The following is a 16,338-nucleotide window of genomic DNA, read 5'->3' as shown; positions in this document are numbered from 1 at the left end:
GACATTTTACAGTTTTCTTAAAACTCAATGACAGTATGTGCAGATACAGACTCAGAATCCGGCTTCGCTTTCTAGCAGTGCCACATCAGTGTTACCATTTCTCTTAATGTATGTCTTACTGTTCGACTGTCATTATTTACTCAACATGAGGTGGCAATTGCTCCTTTAAGGGAAGGACTTTTTGAGAAGTGGCCAATGAGTAGCTCAAAGGAAGAACAGGAAGCAGCTGAAAAGCAATAGGAAGGAGGCATGTCTGAAAACAGTGGAACACAATTAGTGCATTTACATGTGTTTCAATAACCTGATTATTCACATAAATCTGATTTCTAAAAATGCCATGTAAACCCTTATTCCGATTTGAAAGATCTGGTTATTCGTCCCTTCTTCCTATTAGAGAAATCAAGTTATTGACCTCTGAGAGACTGATTAACAGAAGTAGGTTTCTTTCCAATTAACCCAATTATGTGGCCATGTAAACCCTTAACTGGATTAGTGTTAAAGATTTTATATTCTGCACATGTAGTTTTCACTTTGTCATCCTGTGCACGTATTTCCTTTGTGAACGCTTTCAGCAGCCTACAAAATACATTTCCAGAGGCAAATGTTTGGGTGATCACATTATTCCTTCTCCTGGCTGAAATAATCTACAGTTAAGTCCATAAATATTTGGACAGAGACAACTTTTTTCTAATTTTGGTTCTGTACGTTACCACAATGAATTTTAAATGGAACAACTCAGATGCAGTTGAAGTGCAGACTTTCAGCTTTAATTCAGTGGGGTGAACAAAACGATTGCATAAAAATGTGAGGCAACTAAAGCATTTTTTTAACACAATCCCTTCATTTTAGGGGCTCAAAAGTAATTGGAAAAATTAAATAACTGGAAATAAAATGTTCATTTCTAATACTTTCTAATACTTCTAATGCTGGCAATGACAGCCTGAAGTCTTGAACTCGTGGACATCACCAGATGCTGGGTTTCCTCCTTTTTAATGCTCTTAAGGCCTTTACTGCAGCGGCTTTCGGTTGCTGTTTGTTTGTGGGCCTTTCTGTCTGAAGTTTAGTCTTCAACAAGTGAAATGCCTGCTCAATTGGGTTAAGATCAGGTGACTGACTTGGCCATTCAAGAATTTTCCACTTCTTTGCTTTAATAAACTCCTGGGTTGCTTTGGCTGTATGTTTTGGGTCATTGTCCATCTGTATCATGAAACGCCGCCCAATCAATTTGACTGCATTTAGCTGGATTTGAGCAGACGGTATGTCTCTGAACACCTCAGAATTCATTCGGCTGCTTCTGTCGTGTGTCACATCATCAATAAACACTAGTGTCCCAGTGCCACTGGCAGCCATGCACGCCCAAGCCATCACACTGCCTCCACCGTATTTTACAGATGATGTGGTATGCTTTGGATAATGAGCTGTTCCATGCCTTCTCCATACTTTTTTCTTGCCATCATTCTGGTAGAGATTGATCTTGGTTTCATCCGTCCAAAGAATGTTTTTCCAGAACTGTGCTGGCTTTTTTAGATGTTCTTTAGCAAAGACCTGGGTTTGCTTCCCGGGTTCTCCCTGTCTGGAGTTTGCATGTTCTCTCCGTGTCTACGTGGGTTTCCTCTGGGTGCTCCGGTTTCCTCCCACAGTCCAAAGACATGCAGGTTAGGTGCATTGGTGATTCTAAATTGTCCCTAGTGTGTGCGTGGTGTGTGGGTGTGTGCGTTTGTGTGTGCGCGCCCTGCCCGGGGTTTGTTTCCTGCCTTGTGCCCTGTGTTGACTGGGATTGGCTCCAGCAGACTCCCGTGACCCTGTAGTTAGGATATAGCAGGATGGATAATGGATGGATGGATAAATAATAACCACCAGCTTCATTGGTGTTTTAGTGGGGCACTTCTAGGACAGGGCTCTAAGTGGCTGCTTACCTCACTTATATGTTAAGTGTTTATATTTTTAAAACTTGCTTTAGATCAAACTTTGCTTTTATACTGGTGGTATTTTTATTGGTTAATACAAATAATTGGTGTTGCATGTCAACAAGTGCAAGTGCTAGTTCTGTTATGATACATTTGATCATTCAAGTTATACCATGATGTGTGCTGCTTTATAGAGTACAGCTGGTTATATATAGTATTTATCATGTATAGGTTTGTTTATTAAGTGAAGATTTTTGATTGTTCCTTAGTAGCATGCTGGTACCTTTGTAATTCTCTGTTGCCTAAAAAATTCGGCAAATAAATATAAACCCTTTTTTGGTCCCTAAATTCTTCTGTTTGTCCCTCCATAATTTGTTCAACCCATTTTATTATTTAAACTCACTTTCCTCATTATAAGGCGTGAGCAGCAGAAAAATATCTTGGCAGCATCACATTCAAGAACATACGGTGACACCAGTTCAGGTGTGAGATAGATAGATAGATAGATAGATAGATAGATAGATAGATAGATAGATAGATAGATAGATAGATAGATAGATAGATAGATAGATAGATAGATAGATAGATAGATAGGCACTATATAATATATAGATAGATCGAAAGGAAAGACACTATATAATAATAATAATAATTCTTTACATTTATATAGTGCTTTTCTAACTACTCAAAGCACTCTCCATGCAGGGAAGACCAAGGAAATTAACTCACAATCCCCTTACTGAAAAGCAACAGTGCTACCATTGCAATAATAGATAGATAGATAGATAGATAGATAGATAGATAGATAGATAGATAGATAGATAGATAGATAGATAGATAGATAGATAGATAGATAGATAGATAGATAGATAGATAGATAGATAGATAGATAGATAGATAGATAGATAGATAGATAGATCGTTATTTGTTCCCAGTGGGAAATTTGGCTTTTTACAGAAGCTCTTTAAATAAATAAATACACATATATATGTAAATAAATAAATAAACAAACAAACACACACTATATGTTCTGAACACACACCAGAATGACTAAAACAGAAGAAAATTAAAAGAGAGAAAAGTTCTGACTTGGCAATCCCAGTCCCAGTGAGGCATTAAGTAGGCATATTGCTGTTGGTATAAAGGAGCCCCCATAGTGTTTCTTGACCCAGATTTAGTAAATAATTCATTGGCTGAAAGTCCTCAGTGTTGTTGGGTCACAGAGAGGATGTGCAGCATTGTTCATAATGGCACTCAGTTTTGTTTTAATCCTCTCCTTTGCTACAACCTCCAGGGGTCCAGAGGGTGTCCCATAACTGTGCTTACCCTTTTAAGTAGTTGGTGATTTGGTGATATTTTCAGCCCAGCAAACCACAGCTTAGAAAATCACACTGGCCATCACAGAGTTACAGAAGATGTGAAGGATGTCATTTCCAACATTAAAGAAGTGCAGTCTCCTAAGGAAGAAGAGCCTGCTCTGCCCTTTCTTATATAGTTACACTGTGTTCAGAGACCAGTCCAGCCTGTCACTGATGTGGACCACCAAGTACTTGTAGGAGTGGACCACCTCTACATCTGCTGCCTGAACAGTGACCAGGCATAGAAGCTCTATGGTGTGGCGAAAGTCAATAAGCAGTTCCTTGTTTTTGCTGATATTAAAATGCAGACAATTCTCTTTGCACCAAGAAACAAAGTTCACCACCTGACTCCTCTTCTGTGTCTCATCCCTTTCATCAATACAGCTCATAAGTGACAAGTCATCTGAGAATTTCTGCAAGTGACATGACTTGATGTTACATTTATAGTCTGAGGTGTACAGAGTGAAAAGAAAAGCAGATGGGTCTTGAAGGTCTTCATGAGGTGAGATGTAAGCGCCACTGGTCTGTAGTCATTAGGTGAAGAAGCGCCTGCCTTCTTTGAACAGGAACAATGCAGCGGCACTTCCTGAAGCCAAAGCTGGTCAGCAGAGGCCTTAAGAACTCAAAGACTGACTCCATCTGCTCCTTCACCTTTTCCTGTGTGTAGCATCCTTAGTTGCCTTCTTAGATGGTCTTCAGTTGGAATGTCCACACTGATGGTGAGATGTGGACTCGTCACTGGCCCTTCCAGTTGATGTGGTAGGAGTTAATGATGTAGTAAGAATTGTATGGGCAGACTGGTCTTTGGAAGAAGGTGACCCTGGGAGGAAAAATCTGTTAAAAAATTGGGCCATGGCATTAGCTTTACATACAATGGCTTCCTGGATTTGATTCCTTTATATTCAAATTATTGTATTTTTCGGACAAAATATTGTCTTTTTCAGACATAAGGTACTGATGGGATCAATTAAATGTTGTTTTGTACAGTATTTTGGGTGCTACTTTACAGTATTGGTTTTGTTTCTCTTCTTTTAAACATAGTATAATTTTTTTATATATTTAATAAACGCCCCCTCATCAATAGCCTGATTCCTTCAGAGTTCTTTATCATTCCCTGTGGCACTCATTTGCAAAATATATTTTTAAATAGGGAGCCTCAGGGCCGCTGTGTCTAGCAGTGCTTTTTTCAAGTGTATTATTAAAGTGCAGTAAAGAGAAAAAAGATGTTTTATTTCTCGAGGGTTTCCTAATTCACAAATAAATACTACTGACAAGGGCAGATTGCACTCAATATTATCATAAATACTTTTCAGGGACGACATTGAAAATTGGTCTCATGTAGTGGACAAAGTGCCCCCAGCCGGGATGAGTTTTTTGCATTCCCCCCCACCAAACTGTGAATTAAACTGAAAAGGTTTGATAATGTTCCGTGATGTTAGCTGATAATTATATAATTGTACGGCTTGTGCCATTTTATAATGGGTAATAATTTTACTGCTTTTGCCATTTTTGTAATTATTTTAAGATTTTCCTATTTTTTGATTCTACAGTATATTGCCCTTTACAAGCATTTTCTTTATGTTTTTTGACAAGGCCTGTTCTTAGATTGAACTGCCCATTTCTCCCCATCATTATGTCTGAAGACTTAAAATGCCACATTTTACGGTTTCCAATGATCCACACTTTATGATTATTTCTTGTCTTATCTGTTGTATAAAAGAATTCACAAGGCAGATTTACAATTGTCAGTGACAACAGCTAGCAGACTATTTATTACTCTGCTTACTTTTATAAATTCTCTGAAATCACAGCTCTCCATAGCTGTTGGCAAGGATGAACTTTTTGATTTCTTGTCACTTCAAATCTTTGAAATAAATAGGTACTGTAGAATGCCAATAGGGCTTACTGTTATTGTTTTAAAGATTAGTCCCGAGTTTGAATCACAGTTTGAACACTGCATCTTGGGGATTCCAAACTGGTAGGAATAATGGGATCAGAGAGAGGGGAGTACCAGTGGTGTTAATTCTTCCCTCTTTACTAATTTCATATGTGAAATAGATGTTATATAGCGCCCGACCTGGCACAGACTCACTCGGAGGCACGTGTAAAAACACAAAGACTTTTATTTTCTTCACCGTGAACCCCACAGGCGCAACACAGTCCCAAAAGCACTTAAATCACACAACAGTTCCATTGGCACCACCACTCCTCCCGTCTAGCTTTGTCCTCCACCTCCCGACTCTGGCTCCTGAATGGTGGCTTCTGGCCCTTTTTATAGCCCACCTAGAAGTGCTCCAGGTGCTTGATCACCTGCTTCTGATTGCACTTCCAGGCGGGGCTGTAGAGTTGTCCAGGCCGGTAAAGGGATCCATGCAGCATCCCCTGGTGGCCACCCCAGATCCCAACAGGGCTGTGGTGAACTCCATCTCCCATGGAGCCCTGCGGGAAACTGAGGTACCATTGTCAGCCAGGGAGGCTGCCACCAAGCGTCCCCGGGGAGGTACTGAGATGCCCATGGTTGCTTCCCCGGAACATAAGTAGCAGGGGCGTCCCGGCCAGGCATGGGACCCGGCCGCCTGCCGCACATATTTTAGGAAGACAATCGGGAGGACCGCTGACGTGATTTCATCTTTTGACGTGGAAACCCTGCTTTTTCAGCTCCAGCTCTGTATAAAGCACGAGACAAACAGGAAGTCACTGCTCATTCCTGAATCTGAAGGCAACGGATCGACTTCCCAGCCGGAGCAACCTTGTGGACTAAAAAAGCCATTATTTTCACTGTACGGTCGTTTGTGTCCTTATCCCAACATACAATTAAACGATGCACCTGAGTCAAATTTCAAGTGTTTACAAAGTTGCTCCCCTTGGTGGGTTTAGTCAGTAAAAATGTAGTTTAGGAGAAAATAACCATCCATCCATCCATTTTCCAACCCGCTGAATCTGAACACAGGGTCACGGAGGTCTGCTGGAGCCAATCCCAGCCAACACAGGGCACAAGGCATGAACCAATCCAGGGCAGGATGCCAACCCACCGCAGGACACACACAAACACACCCACACACCAAGCACACACTAGGGCCAATTCAGAATCACCAATCCACCTAACCTGCATGTCTTTGGACTGTGGGAGGAAACCGGAGTACCCGGAGGAGACCCACGCAGACACGGGGAGAACATGCAAACTCCACGCAGGGAGGACCTGGGAAGAGAACCTGGGTCTCCTAATTGCGAGGCAGCAGTGCTACCACTGTGCCACCGTGCCGTCCGGAGAAAATGTCCCCCTTGGGTAATTTATTTAGTGAGCAAACCTGTTTTTTATTTCACCTGGGATAGCACTGGGCACTAGGAAGTCCATTTGAAACCCTAGGTGGGGTAAGTGGATGTCTCCTCTTATTGTCCATAGCAGGTAGTCAGTATTATTTGACTTTGACAACCTGTCAAGGCGGTTGGGGGGGTCTTACTCAAAAGCAGAAACATTTTGGATTTTAAGGAGTACATGCCCCATGGTGTACAGCAGTGGTCCCCAACCTTTTTTTACAGCAAGGAACACTTTATTAGATGCAAATTTTTCCACGGACCGGGGGGTTGGGGATTGTGGGGTTGGGAGTTTGCAGTTTTGTACACAATTTACATTACATTTCTATTATTATTAAGTTATTAAGCAGTTCGCATACGTTTGCAACCCGAGATATTTCTTCTTTTTTGTGCATATAACAAAGACATATGCTTTGTATTTGCCATTCCAACAGATTGCACACCACAGACATTAACACTGCTATCTTTTTCTCGCGTCTGCCGTTTCTATAGGAGGGTGACAATGAGTTAAATTCCAATGGATGTTTTCAAATGTTCACGAGCAATAAGCAAAAGATATCACAGAAAACCACAGAAAACAAAAACAGCAAAAAAAAAAAAAAAAAACTACGAGGAAAGTTCGAAGAAAGAGATTTTTTTTTACAGTGTTTCTGTTTGGGGATCTTTGTGCAAACGTGCACAACTGAGCTGTGACCACAGATCTAACTGCTCTGTGGATGATTCATTCAAGCATTTCAAAGTCACTTCGTTGTAATGAAAGTATCTGCTGAATGTACTTCGTAGTAACGAGATTTCAATAGACTCATGTCATATGGGGAAACTGTCAGGACCATAAAAATATGTTGTTGTAATACTCTCTCACCTCGGTCTCTCTCCTCTCTCTGCGCCGCTGCAAAGCCCCGCCCGCCAAGCGTTCTGAAAAGTCTGAGTGAGTCTCCGTTGGCGGCAATTCTCTCGTGGCCCGGCTGTCAGACAGCCCGGTAGTGGGCCGCGGACCGGAGGTTGGGGACCCCTTGTTTACAGAACAAGCACACGTATACTTTCATAGACGTCATTCAGTGGGTAATGGTGCCCCCTTATTATCATCATAGTTCAAAGACTGGCTGGAACGGTTGTGGGGGTGGGGGTGGGTCCTCAGTGACCAGAGAGTGTGCGTCTTCAGAAACAGTGTACATACAGTGGACATTGCTATCAGACTTCTACGACTCTGGGGAGGGGTTCCCCTCAATGTCTATCATAAATGGCACCCCTGTTGCCTAATGGACTACCTCTGTTATATATAATATACACACCAGTACAGTATTTATTCTTCCTAAAAAACTAAACGGACATTTTAAAAGGCAAAACATTTAAATAAGTAATTATTTTGGGCAAAGGCAATGCTTAAATTGTGATTTATGAATTAAGGAAGAAAAGCAACAATTACATGAGGTTTGTAGAGTCTACTTCAGAGGTTTCACATTTATAGTACAATGTGTGACTTTATTCATTTTAACTGGTAAAATAGCTTCTAATTTTTTTTTATCAAACAGGAGTCATTTTTCTATTAAAAGTAGTTGCACACAATATATAATTTCAAAACATAAAACAAAATGTAAACACAAAGCCTTGCTCCTATTTATGCCTTGACAGAAAACATACGACCCTCTGAAGTGCACTTACAGCTATCAATTTAATGATTTCAGCGTAGTAATTCAAAACTCCGTAATGGCTGCTAACTAGCATGTTCTTTGTGGCCCATTCCTCTCAGATGAGAAACAATTAAGCAGAACAATGTTTTTGGTTTCCATGGTTACGTGTCCATAAAAAGTTTGAGTTCTAAAACAAAATCATTTAAAGAGAAACTGCTTTTTGTGTTACTTTAGATGCTGACAACTTACAGTATATATATAGTAAAGGAACACTGTTATAGATCAAGGTCCTACATTGGGCATAAGTATAGGATTTTTTAAAAGGTATAAAGAGTTGTAGAAAATACCTAATAAAAATACAATCATCAATTCCTATTTACTCTTGTAATTGAAAATGACTTTATTTTCTTTGCAGTCCATGGAGATGTTTATAGTCATATCTCTGTGAAGCACCTAGAGCATGGGAAAGGCGCCATATAAATAAAATGTATTATTATTATTTATAGACAAATCTTAATAATAATAATAATAATAATAATAATAATAATAATAATAATAATAATAATAATAAATTTTATTTATATTGCACTTTATATTTTAGCAATCCCAAAGTGCTACAGAGTAAAAATAGAATAATAAAATAAAAAAAAACAGAAGAGTCTATAAAATACTTTAACAAAATGACTTTCTAAAAAGATGAGTTTTTAGGTTTCGCTTAAAGGCCTCAGTCGACTGTGGGGCTCTCAGGTAATCAGGGAGGGCATTCCACAGCCTCTGCGCCACCGATGAAAATGCCCTGTCACCCATGCTGCTGAGCTTAGTTCTGGGGACTTGAAGAGTGTTAGTGTGTACAGAGCGGAGGGAGCGTAAGGAGGTATGAGGGGTAAGGAGTTCCTGTAGATAAAGAGGGGCATGTCCATAAATGCACTGATGGGTAAGAAGGGAGACCTTGTACTCTATTCTGAATGAAACAGGGAGCCAGTGAAGGGTTTTCAGAATTGGGGTGATGTGATCATGCTTTCGCACCCTCATCAGGATCCTGGCAGCGCTGTTCTGAATATACTGGAGTCTCTGGATACTCTTGCCAGGAATCCCAATGAGGAGCGCATTACAATAATCCAGCCTGGAAGAGACAAAGGCATGGACGAGTTTCTCTGCATCTGCCAGGGTGAGTAATGGGTGGAGTTTGGCGATGTTCTTGAGATGGAAAAAAGATGACTTACAGAGATACTTGATGTGGGTGTCAAAAGTAAGTTGGGAGTCCATTCTAACACCCAAATTAGTAACAGATGTGGAAAGAGGAATATTTTGGCCAGAGAAAGTAATATTGGTGATGGTAGAAGAGCGAAGATGATGTGATGTACCAACTAAGATGGCTTCTGTTTTGGATCTGTTCAACTGAAGAAAATTGAGCCTTATCCATGCCTCTATCTCCTCCAGGCAGGTAGACAATGTAGATGTTGGCAGAGGAGCACTAGAGGAGGTGGGAGTAGTCCTGAGGTAAAGCTGAGTGTCATCAGCATAGCAATGGAACGATAAACCATGTCTGCCAATGACAGTTCCAAGGGGGAGCATGTAGATAGTAAAAAGGATAGGGCCCAGCACAGAGCCCTGTGGAACACTACAGGTGACGTTGTGGGTGTGGGACTTTGCGCTGCCAAGGGCGACATGCTCAGTTCTGCCAGTCAGGTATGATCTTAGTTTTTGTGTCAATGTGAAATGAAAAGTAAAATTGTTAGCATAAGAATGGCTTTTTCACAGAAATGCTTGAATTTGTTAATAAGGGAAGTTTATGGCTATAAATCCAAGCACTTGAATGTAATGTTAACATTGAGCACATATGAATTATGAAAGCATTTGCTGGAGCTCCCTCAGTTTGTCTAGCTATCTGTGTTAAGCATGTCTGTCATCTACATTTTTTACCGTATTGTGAAATACATCAACAGGTGTGCTGTTGTCTCCAGAGAGTAAAAAACGACTTCATACCAGTAACTAAGAGTGACATGATTTAGCAGAGCTAAACACTTTTTGTCAGTCAGTCAATTTTTAAATTCAGTTAAACTCTGTTCCTAGATAACTCTTCCAAAATACTGCATGCCTCTGATTCCCAACGACACACCAGAGAGCACTGAGCAAGGTCACACATTGGGGAAACAGGAGTACTTTCATTCTAGGACTGATAAATGCACACTTTTAAAGAAAGGTTGTGTAGTTTATTTAGATAGTGGCACAGTGGTGAAGTGGTGAGCACTACTGCCTAACGGATTCAGCATCTCAGGTGATCAGGTCATTGTCCATGTGGAGATTGCACATTCTTACCATGTCAGAGTGGATTGTCCTTCACGTGCTCTGCTTTTCCTCTTATGTTCAGTAACTTGTGCATGTTAGGTTATTTGGCTATTACACAATGTCAGTGTGGGTGTTAGTGGTCCACATGATGGATTGAAGTCCACTCCAAGGTTGGTTAGTGTTTCATCTGTATGCTTCTGTCCACTCACTAAGGTCCACTCTATGGATGACAGTGCCTGCAGCTCAATATAGCGCACAGACTTTGGAATGACATCCCTAAATTATTAAGATCAGCCAACTCAATTTATTCTTTCAAAGAGCAGTTTAAACTCATTTGTTCAGGAAGGCATTTAACTTACCCCGACTTTCTAACACTTCTTTCAGTTTAACCTTTCTGTCTAGATGCTCAGGAAGATACGAGTTTGTTCTGCAAATGACGTTTTTCTTAGTATTCGTATTTTTTAATTTTATTCTGGTCTATTGTTTTTTGTTGTATTTCAATACTGTTGTATACACTGTACACACACACACACACACCCACGCACACACGCACACACATACTATATATATATAGTACTGTGCAAAAGTTTTAGGCAGGTGTGAAAAAATGCTGTAAACAAAGAATGCTTTCAGAAATATAAATAATGATTGTTTATTGTTATCAATTTACAAAATGCAAAGTTAGCGAACAAAAGAAAAATCTAAATGAAATCAATATTTGGTGTTACTACCTTTTGCCTTCAAACCAGCATCAATTCTTATTGGTACACTTGCACAAATTCAGGGATTTTGTAGGATTCTAGTCAGGTGTCTGATCAACCAATTCTACCAAACAGGTGCTAATGATCATCAATGTCACACGTAGGTTGAAACACAGTCATTAACTGAAACAGAAACTTAAAACTGGGTGAGGAACAGCCAAACTCTGCTACCAAGGTGAGGTTGTGGAAGACAGTTTCATGTCATGGCAAGATTGAGCACAGCAACAAGACACAAGGTAGTTACACTGCATCAGCAAGGTCTCTCCCAGACAAAGATTTCAAAGCAGACTGGGGTTTCAAGATGTGCTGTTCAAGCTCTTTTGAAGAAGCACAAAGAAACGGGCAACGTTGAGGATCGTAGACGCAGTGGTCGGCCAAAGAAACTTAGTCCAGCAGATGAAAGACACATCAAGCTTATTAACCTTCAAAATCGGAAGATGTCCAGCAGTGCCATCAGCTCAGAACTGGTAGAAACCAGTGGGACCCAGGTACACCCATCTACTGTCTGGAGAAGTCTGGCCAGAAGTGGTCTTCATGGAAGAGTTGCAACCAAAAAGCCATACCTCCGACGTGGAAACAAGGCCAAGTGACTCAGGAACTGGGGTGCAGAAAAGTGGCAGCAGGTGCTCTGGACTGATGAGTCAAAATTTGAAATATTTGGCTATAGAAGAAGGCAGTTTGTTCATCGAAGGGCTGGAGAGCAGTACAATAATGAGTGTCTGCAGGCAACAGTGAAGCATGGTGGAGGTTCCTTGAATGTTTGGGGCTTAATTTCTGCAAATGGAGTTGGAGATTTAATCAAGATTAATGGTGTTCTCAATGCTGAGAAATACAGGCAGATACTTATCCACCATGCAATACCATCAGGGAGGCGTATGATTGGCCCCAAATTTATTCTGCAGCAGGAAACCGACCCCAAACATACAGCCAAAGTCATTAAGAACTATCTTCAGCGTAAAGAAGAATAAGAAGTCCTGGAAGTGATGGCATGGCCCCCACAGAGCCCTGATCTCCACATCATCGAGTGTGTCTGGGATTACATGAAGAGACAGAAGGATGTGAGGAAGCCTAAATCCACAGAAGATCTGTGGTTAGTTCTCCAAGATGTTTGGAACAACCTACCAACCGAGTTCCTTCAAAAACTGTGTGCAAGTGTACCTAGAAGAATTGATGCTGTTTCGAAGGCAAAGGGTGGTCACACCAAATATTGATTTGATTTAGATTTCTCTTTTGTTCATTCACTGCATTTTGGTGATTGATGAAAATAAATGATTAACACTTCCATTTTTGAAAGCATTCATTGTTTACAGCATGTATTCACACCTGCCTAAAACTTTTGCTCAGTACTGTGTGTGTATATATATATATATATATATATATATATATATATATATATATATATATATATATATATGGAAGAGAAGATATATGGAAGAGTGGGACTTCTCATCTCTGCCGCTCACATTGTGAAGAGGGGGGCTGAACGCACCCCAAGGAGATGCAGTCACTCCACCGAAACCCCCTCTTAAACGGTGAGACAATGGGGAACAAATACAGTTTTTTTTTTACCTCCTCTTTGCTCGATCAGCAGCTGGCTTGCTGCTGATGCTGTGCTGCATGATCTGCATCTCGCATGGTGCTTCAATCATTTAAAAGCCTGTACAGCAGCTGTCCTACTCTTTGTCTTTTATTTCCGGCACCGGGCATAACACAGTAAAATCAGAAAAAGTTGGGGAAAAAGTTGAGCTTAATGAATTTATAGTGGGTGAGCAGGAAGGACATGTTGGAGGTCAGGAAGTGAGGTCATCTGTAGGTTGCTGGAAGTGAGGTAAGGAACAGACGGAAGTGAGTTGTTTAAGTGGTTTTGTCTCCTAATGGTCTGTAGAGAGAAAGGGAGAGACATTAATATTCAGCGGCAACCCACTGTCCAGCATATCAGTACCCTGATTTGAACCCTTTGACTGCCTCCCAAGCACCCGTGTGTGACAATATATATATATATATATATATTTTTTTTTTTTTTCAATATATCCTGAATTTATCTTTATTTAGTATGTATACTGATATTATTTGTATCCAATTTTGTATATGCCCTGTTGTTCTTTCTGAATTCCTGTGAAGCGCTTTTAGCATGGAAAAGGTGCTATTTAAATAAAATGCATTTTCACAATTATTATTATTATTGTTATTTTGCTCACAGTTAATTCGAGAATGCTGGGTTATTTTATACCCTACTAGCCAAAGTACGTGGCATGGCCCAGTTACATTTGTATAGTGGGTGGAGGGGAAATGCGCAACATTAACAAAGTTTTATTTTAAGCTAAAGTGTGGACTTGTGTTATTGTGGAATTTTGCCTTACTATAGCTGCTTTATAGCACCCCACATATACTGTACAATCTTATCTGCACATGGACAGCTGCTTTAAGCAAAGAGACGTATTAACTTAGCATAAGCAGACCAAATGGTTAAGCTACACCTGTGCCAATCACCAAAGCAGGCGCCCACTCACCACGCTGCTACTATTGGTAAATAATGTCTTTTCCTCAGCTGCTAACCCTATATATGGTATGGTAATATGTCAATCACTTCCACCAGGTGCTCTTATCACTATACTTTGAATATATTATTATAGCGATTCTTGAGTTTGTTATTTTGGTTCGCCTACACTACAGTTATAACTAACTATATTGTTTACATTAGGGTTAGATATCTGGTTTATAGTGCCCCATGTGTACAGCCTTAATTGCACGTGGGCAGCTGCCTGAAGCAAAGAGACTTAGTAGCTCTGCACAAGCAGTCCAAACGGTTGTCTTCAGACCTGAGCTACACCTGTGCCAATTACCAAAGCAGGTGCCCACTCACCGCACGTTGCTTTGTATTGAAGATGTCTCTTCTCAGCTGCTAACCCCTGTGGGAATATGGCAATCCCCCACACCAGGTGCTCTTAACAGTATGCCTTGACCCAATTAAACAGTATAAAATCAATATTATTGCCAACCAACATTAATAAAAACAAAAGTAGGAAATATATTTGAACAGAGACTTTAAAGATTAGGAAATGAAATGCTTATGCAGAAAATGAAGTTAATGGAAGACAAGTCTTTTAAAGTCTGGATGCAGAGTTACTGTTGGTGTCCAGTGTTGGTGTTCAGTCTACAGAGATCCTTATCAATTTCTCCTTCCATGTTGCGCGATTCCCCGAAGGTGATCCGGTTCACAGGAGCCGAGTGGTTGGACCAGGCCAAGGGGACACCGACATAAAACCTGGCTGTGGCAGATAGAGGGGTCATTTCCAGATTGTGGGATTGGACTTTGTGTCTGCCTGGGGGGCGGGGGTTGCCAACCAGGATCCCAAGCTGTTTCGTCATGTGGTGGGTGCGGCAACACGCTGTACCAGTGCATGCTCCCCAACCTGACCTGATCTTCTCCTTCTCAGTTCTATTTGCTTCTCTCTCTCCTGCTCTGCTCTGCCTGCTGTTCTTTTCTCCTGATCTGCCCAGCATGCACCCAAACTTAAAGGCCTTACTTCATCTCGAATTAACAATACTGACAAGAATAATCAATCAGTTGTTTGCCTTTCTTAGCCTGTTTGTCCATTCCATTCCCAATTTCCCCAGGTCTAATAAATTAACAATTTGTTTAGAATTCTAAAACAATGATCTAAAAGATACAAGGTTCAAGTCAGTAAAGATACGGAATTTAAAATCAATCTATAGCAGTTGTTTAAAAACATACACAGAGTGTGTTTAACATGAGATAAAAGAGTCCAGAGTTAAAAGGTCCAAGGAGACTCCTTCATATAAGGTCAAAAGGTGCAGGTTTTCTAATTTCTGGTTGTTTACTCAGTTCTCTATATTGCTAGCAGGTTAATCAGTGTTAGCTCACATGGTTCACATTTTGAGTTCTTTATTTTCAGTCCATTTTCTTATTTTACATATTGATTAAAATACACCTAGGTGGATTGGCGATTCTAAATTGGCCCTAGTGTGTGCTTGGTGTATGGGTGTGTTTGTGTGTGTCCTGCGGTGGGTTGGCACCCTGCCCGGGATTGGTTCCTGCCCTGTGCCCTGTGTTGGCAGGGATTGGCTCCAGCAGACCCCCGTGACCCTGTGTTCGGATTCAGCGGGTTGGAAAATGGATGGATGGATGGATTAAAATACAGTTAACTATTGTGAGTTTTCAGCATTAAAATGGCTTATTTTTATGCCAATTCAGGACTCTTCAGTACAAAGGTCCTACTGTGGAATTCATCAAGATTAGGAGAGGCTGACATGACAAAGAAGAACCCCAAAAATCCGAGTTCCATAGGATGTCCAAGAATGAAAAATTCCCACACATTTCAATACTGTCACAGTTCAGCCTGAAAACTGCTTAAGGAACTGTGCTGCTATCCTTTGAATCATCCAGAGCTTCGACTGATTAAAAAGAGAAAATCCCGACATGGGTTAAGGGAATGAACAGGAGGAACAGATCTACAGAGGATGCCGTCTCAATAGTACTTTACATAGTCCTGACCAACCATCTGCAGTGCTCTAACAATTATGTTAGGATGCTATTCGTCGATTTTAGTTCAGCTTTTAACACCGTAATCCCGGACAAGCTGGTACAAAAGCTTCATAATCTGGGTATGTCCACATCGTTGTGTCTCTGGATCAGGGACTTTCTCACTAACAGGCCTCAGGTGGTTAGAATTAGAGATCGTACATCAGCCACACTGGTTTTGAATGCAGGCACGCCACAGGGTTGTGTGCTCAGCCCAGCACTCTTCATGTTATTTACGCACGACTGCTCTGCCATCCATGCCACAAATATGGTTGTGAAGTTTGCGGATGATACGACCGTGGTGGGTCTCATATCAGACAATGATGAGACTCACTATAGAGAGGAGATACAACACCTAGCACTCAGCCAACAACCTCATTTTGAACACCAGCAAGACCAAAGAGATCATTGTGGAATATAGGAGGTCCAGAAGAACAGAACATGCTCCTATATTCATACATGAGCAGACTGTAATGTGTGTGGACAATATCAAGTTCTTGGGTATCCACATCATATTGGATCTGACCTGGTCTT

Source organism: Erpetoichthys calabaricus, chromosome 9 (assembly GCF_900747795.2).
Source record: "Erpetoichthys calabaricus chromosome 9, fErpCal1.3, whole genome shotgun sequence".
Classification (NCBI taxonomy): Eukaryota; Metazoa; Chordata; class Cladistia; order Polypteriformes; family Polypteridae; genus Erpetoichthys; species Erpetoichthys calabaricus.
The sequence above is the reverse complement of the archived record's forward strand: the minus strand, read 5'-3'. Positions refer to the sequence as shown.